We start from the raw sequence: 7,151 nt of genomic DNA on the forward strand, positions 1-7,151 counted from the left end.
TTCATCTCTAATAATTCTGCTTGATTCTTTTTTATGGTATCTATTTCTTCTTTCATATTGTAAAAGTACTTCCTCATCTCCTGGAGCACATTGTTTCTTTTCTCTTGCATCTCATTTAGTTTTATCACTATAAATATTTGGAATTGTTTATCTGACATTTCCATGAGTTCCATTGTGTTGTCTGTGGATGATGAGGAGTTGATGTTTTCCCTTGAGGGAGAGATATTTTCTTGGTTGCTCATATTTCTTGTGCCTCTGCGATGGTTTCTAGTCATCTGGTGATTTATACGTTTCTTCCTAAATTCTTCAAGTTAATTCTGAGCGTTCAAAGGCATGCGGGAGGAGGTGATTGGCGATCTCTCTGCTGCTCTCCCTCCCTGATGCTCACCAGCAACCTGCACTGTTGTCTCTGGACTTGGGTGATTCAAAGTCCTCCCAGTTTCTAGAGAACAGATGTGCCTGGATCTGAACTGCAGAGCTTTAATTGAGGAAGACAAAAGGGATTGCACCAGGTGCTTCAGAAAATGCTGAAGTCTTAGAATTAAGAGGCATGTGGCAGGGGATAAGCCACAGTCTCCCTGCAGCTCAGTCTCCCTGTCTCCCTGCTGCTCAGTGCAGCCAGGCCCATCGCTGGAACAGATGTCAATGGCATGAGGAGAGGGATACAGAGAGGGGAGGGAAGGTCTTTTCAAAGTCCCAATTAACACACCTGAAAGTTCAAAGCCAAGTAGGGGAGGGGATGAGCCATGGGTCTGGAAGGCACAGCCTTCCAGCCTCAAAGGGTACACCGCATGGCAAGGCCTGTCCCTGGAACAGATATGCAATGGGAAGGTTTTGTCTTTTTTTTTTTTTTTTTTTTGGCAGGGGGGGGGCTTGGGAGGAGGAGAGTTTTTTGCTATAGGGCATGTGCACTCTCCAGAAAGACAGATAGAGACAGAGAGACAGAAAGTGATAAATCCCCCCCCAGGACAGATGACTACACCACAATCCCTTCTCCTCCATTCTCCTCTCAGGATCTTGGGTACGCATGCAAACACACACACACACACCTGGCATGAGTTTAAGTCACCAGGTCCAGGACTCTAACCATGGTTGACTACATGAGAGTCCAGTGATACAGCCATTATGCCAACTGCTAGTACAACAATGGGAAGGTTTTAAAGGGCTTCAATTCCAGGAGTGAAGTGAGTAGATTTGCAATGAGAACCCACTTTATAGTTACCAAAGCATTAGCAAGATGTACCTAAACATCATCCATGGGATTTCACTCAACTTTTACTTAAAAAAAAAAAATGAGGCACTAGGTGGCATAGTGGTTAAGGTGCTAGACACCCACATGGCCAACCACAGTTTGAGCTTTAAACCTGGGGACTTGAAAATCATGCCAGGTGTGTTGCATGCATGTCTAAGAGGAGACAAGATTGCAGCATAGCCATCCTCTCTGGTGGATAATTTCTCACTTTCCTTCTTGCTGTCTCTCTCTGGTGATCACATGTGCCCTATGACAAAAACCTAAAAACAAAACAAATTCTCTATTCTATTTGAGTTTTTTACAACAAACATATGAAATTTTTACAATCAGAATAATCAGTGAAGCTATTTTCATTAGCAGGAAGTAGGAAGAAGAGAAGGAAGAAAAAGAGGTGGGTGAAGAAGAGGAAGCAAAAATAAGAAAGACAACGGGGGGAGTGCTGAATGATTGCTCGGTGGTAAAACACAAGGCTCTGTGAGGTTTACCCACGTGAGAAGGTTCTGGGTTCATACCCAGAGACCTCCCTAAATATACCAGGCAAATGTACATCTATGATTCAGGGCTGACTGAGTTTGGGGGGAGTCATTGTATCAAGACCCCGTAGGGTACATTCTCTTTCTCTGTCTCTCTCTCTCTCTCTCTCCCCTCATGGAAGAAAATGTTTAAATTAACTATTTTTTGTATAAGAAAGACCACTCTGGTGAAAATTAATCTATAAAAAATTAATCTATGAAAACACATTCCTTTTTAAATATGTATAGGATTGTGTTATTCTAAAAACTTTTCAATAAGTTCAACTTACAGAGAGGTTATAAATATATACCAGGTTTTTATTTTTCCCAATAAACCCATGGTAATTTGAAAACATCAAGTCAAAAATGTGTTGAATACACCTAACCTTTTCAACACCACAGTTTAGCCTCGCCTATGTTAAATATGCTCAGAATTTACATTAGCCTATGGTTGGGCAAGATCTTTTAACATGAAGCCTACTTTTTAATGAGGTATTGAATATCTTATGCGATTTATCAAAAATTACACTGAAGAACAGAAGGCAATCATTATTTTATTATATTTTTTTTTTGGAGAGGTTTTTGCTATAGGGCATGTGCACTTGCCAGACAGACAGAGAGAGACAGAGAGACAGAAAATGAGAAATCACCCCCAAGGGGGGATGGTCACGCCGCAATCCCTTCTCCTCCATTCTCCTCTTGGGATCTTGGGTACGCACGCACACACGCCCGGCATGAGTTTTAAGTCACTGGGTCCGGGACGCAAACCGTGGTCGACTACGTGGGAGTCCAGCACCATAGCCAATGGTAATTTGAAAACATCAAGTCAAAAATGTGTTGAATACACCTAACCTTTTCAACACCACAGTTTAGCCTCGCCTATGTTAAATATGCTCAGAATTTACATTAGCCTATGGTTGGGCAAGATCTTTTAACATGAAGCCTACTTTTTAATGAGGTATTGAATATCTTATGCGATTTATCAAAAATTACACTGAAGAACAGAAGGCAATCATTATTTTATTATATTTTTTTTTTGGAGAGGTTTTTGCTATAGGGCATGTGCACTTGCCAGACAGACAGAGAGAGACAGAGAGACAGAAAATGAGAAATCACCCCCAAGGGGGGATGGTCACGCCGCAATCCCTTCTCCTCCATTCTCCTCTTGGGATCTTGGGTACGCACGCACACACGCCCGGCATGAGTTTTAAGTCACTGGGTCCGGGACGCAAACCGTGGTCGACTACGTGGGAGTCCAGCACCATAGCCATTATGCTAACTGCTGGTCCCAGCAATCATTATTTTAAGCCCATGTTGTCATCAGTTCTTTAAAAATGAATTCATGCCTTTTAAAATTTTTATTTGTTAAAGTTTATTTATTTTCTGAGAGAGAGAAAGAAACTGCCAACAGGGTCCTCACACTGAGATCCACCCTCAGCCCTATCTGGGCTGGATCATGGGTGTGTAGGTGTGTGCCAGGTGTGCTCAGGGAGGTCTCAGGACATGAACCCAGGACCTCTCTTATGCGGGTCCTGTTGTGTTACCACTACACTGTCACCTGGCTTCATGCCGTTGGTTGTTTTAAAAAACAAAACAAATGACAACTGCACCATTACAAAGTCATGAAAACTGTAAGTTGAACCATCGTAGATCAGGGACCATCTGTATTTATACTGAAATCCAAGCCTGTGGCGATCTATGTTGTCTTAGGAGACCAGGTCCTGCCTGCCCCACGGACCTCCTCACCTGCCGCTCTACCGTGGCTTCCCTGAGCTCTAGTCATGCTCCAAATCCTTGCCTGGTTCACTTCCTCACTGTGCTCAGGTCGTTGATGAACTGTCACTACGGAGACGTTCCTCACCTTCACTTTCTGCTGCTCTCTGTCCTGTCACCCTGCTTTATCTTACTCCGTAGCACTTAGCGCACACTACCTGATAGTGTGTCCACTTCTTCATCACCTTTCTCTTTCATCAGAATGTAAGCTCCAGAAGGGCTTTGTTTTATTCACAGCTCTGGCTTCAAATGTCTGGACAGTAGCTGGCACAGGAAAATGCTCAGTTGGGCCAGTGTGTGGTACGGTGGTTAACACGCTGGATCCCACACCAACTATGCAGTTTGATTCCCAGACCCGGGAACTTGAAAATCATGTCAGGCATGTGTGTATGCATGCCCAAAATCCCAGAAGGAGAATGGGGGAGAAAGGCTTGTGGTATTATCATTCCCCTGGGCAGTGATTTCTCACTTTCCCTCTCTCTGTCTCTCTCTGGTGAGCACACATGCCCTATGGCAAAAATCTTAAAAACAAACAAACAAAAAAACACAAAGAGCTATACAGAAATATTTTTATATCCTTTTTTAATAAGCATTTTTCTATTTTTAAAATTTAAAAACTTTTTTTAAACTTTCTTGTTAAAAACTAAGACAAATAAGGTCAAGATCATCACTATCATTCTCTTCTACTTCCACATCTTATTTTCATTTTATTATTTTTTAAGAGAGTTATTTGCTACAGGGTGCGTGCATTCACCAGAGAGACAGAAAGCAAAAAATTATGCTCCGGGGGAATGGCCACACTGCAATCCCTTCTCCTCCATTCTCCTCTTGAGATCTTGAGCACACACATTCACATGCCCAGGGTGAGGTTAAGCCACTGGGTCTAGTACTCAAACCGTAGTCAACTACATGCGAGTCCAGCAATGTAACCATTATGCCATCTGCTGGACCCCCTCCACATCTTATTTTTAAAGTTTATTTTCTTTCTTTATTTTATGATTTCATGAGAGTAAGACATATCCTAGACAGGGCCTTGCCATGTGCAGTCCCTCCCCCAGCCTCCCAGTGAGCCAGGTTACGAGTGTTCACAGGCACATACATGTTCAGGTGGCCCCTTGCTCCAAACCCTGGCCTCCCCTATGGCTCCAGTATTGTGCAACAGCTGGATCCCACATGACTGACCATATGGTTCTAGTCCTGGACCCAGTGGCTTTAAAAATATGCTGGGTGTGTATGCATGTGTTCCCAAAATCCCAACAGGTTGGAGAAATGAAGGAAAAGGGATTGCAGGATGACATACCCATGTTGGGGGTGTGCTTTCCCCCACCCCCATCCTGCCTGTTTCTGGTGAGTACATGTGCCCTCTGGCAATTACTTTAAAAATATAGTTATTTCTTCCATGAGAGAAAGAGAAAGTGAGAGGCACTCACGACAGGGTTTTTATACCACTGTCTACCCCGAACCTCAGCCAGCCTGGATCCTGGGCCCATCACACACGCAGAGTATATAAGCAGGACTTTATACCTGCTTCCTGCATCTTCCTGTAAGCTTCTCTTGGTCCTAGCTAGCCAACGAAACTAAAGCAGGCCCCAATGGGCCCCATTTTCTCTTAGTCCTGACTTGTCACAAGCTTATCTTAAAAAATATATAAAGATTTATATAATTTTATTTGTTATTCTCATATATATATATTTTTAAATTTGACCAGAAGGAAACAGCAGGAGAGAAAGTGAGAAAGCAAGTCTCCAGGTTCGGGGTTTGAACCACTGTTCACATTCAGGGAGTCCAGCACCCTAACTACCACACCACCTGCCCGCCCCACAAGCTCATCTTTTGCCAGCAATATCTTCTTCCCTATTTAGTCTTCTTAGTCAACCTACAGTGATTATTTTATTTCACTTACTTCCTCTGGGAAGTCTTCCTTAATTTTCTTGGTAACATTGAACACTACTTCCTCTAAGTCCCACAGGATCTAGCTCATGGGGAAATTTTCCCATGGCCATTTTTCCATTCTTATATTTCTCCTCATGACCCAAAAGTTTCTGTGAGATTTGGACTATAGTTTCTTTTCTTTAAAAAAAAAAATCTTTATTTAATTTTATTTGTTATTATTTATTATTTGTTATTATTTATTTTTTAATTTGACCAAACAGACAGAGAGAGAGAAGGGGAAAGTGAGAAAGCAAGGCACCAGGTCTAGGACTCGAATCACGGTCAACCATGTGGGAGTTCAATACCTTAACCACCATACCACCTACTGGCCATGAACAGTTCCTTGGTCTACATCCCAGAGCACAGCATGGTATCTAGAGCTGAGAAGATACTAAAGGAATGACTGATTGAAAGAATGAACGCATTCTAATTACTGAAGTAAACCATTAGATAAACTAAGCCAGCAAGCTGGAATCTAACCGAAAATGTATTACAATCACAGGGACCAGGTCAAACGCTGCTTTTGTACTTTATATAAATGGAAACAATGTACTTGCATATTTTCATGTTTGCTTATTTAGTTCAGTATTATATTTGTAAGATTCACTTACGCAGAGCCGGCAGGTGGAATGGTGGTTAAGGGCACTGGACTCCCACATGGCCGACCACTGTTCAAGTCCTGGACCTGGCGGCTTGCTTTCCCACTTCCTTCTCTCTTTCTCTCACTCTGTCCCTCTCTGGTTAAATTAAAATAAATAAGTAAATAAATAAAGTTCAATAAGATTTTTTAAAAAGATTCACTTACGTCCCCTGTGGCTATTGTTCACTTTTATTGTATGAATATGTAATTAATAGATGTCTATGTTGTTTTAAGTTTGGGGGTTATTATAAACCCTACCATTCTAAATAACGTCATTCGCGTAGACTCGTACATGTGTGCACATATTTCTCCAGGGTATGTATGCAAGAGTGAAATTGCTCAGTCAAAAGATATGTGTCTTGGGAACCAGCAGTTAGCGTAATGGCCATGTCGCTGGACTCCCACATAGTCAACCGCGGTTCGTGTCCCGGACCCAGTGGCTTAAAACTCACGCCGGGCGCGTGTGCGTGCGTGCCCAAGATCCCGAGAGGAGAATGGAGGAGAAGGGATTGCGGCGTGACCATCCCCCCTGGGGGGTGATTTCTCGCTTTCTGTCTCTCTGTCTCTCTCTGTCTGTCTGGCAAGCGCACGCGCCCTACAGTGAAAATCTCTCAAAAAAAAAAAAAAAGATATGTGTCTTCCTATAAAATGGCTTTTCAAAGTAGTTATTCAAATTTACACATCCATCTATGCTGTATGAAAATTCCCATTGCTCCACATTTTCTCCTGATGGTGTGGCCAATCTCGTGGGTACATAATGATGTCTCCTTGTAGTTTAAGAGTGCATTTTCCTGATTAATAATGAGACTGAGATCTTTTCATATGCTTATTGGTCATTTACATTTCTTCTTTGTGAGGGGACTATTCAAATATTTAGTCCATTTTTAAAAACTGTGTTGTCTTTTCAATTTGCACAAGGCTATTCTATCATCTAAATATAATTCTTTTGTCAGTTAAAAGTCTTTGAATATTTTCTGTTACATGTGGCCATTTATAAGCTATCTTTAGAGTGTGTTCGATGAACAGAAATTCACTTTGGTTG

The sequence above is a fragment of the Tupaia chinensis genome, unplaced genomic scaffold, assembly GCF_000334495.1.
Source record: "Tupaia chinensis unplaced genomic scaffold, TupChi_1.0 Scaffold000140_1, whole genome shotgun sequence".
Lineage (NCBI taxonomy): Eukaryota > Metazoa > Chordata > Mammalia > Scandentia > Tupaiidae > Tupaia > Tupaia belangeri.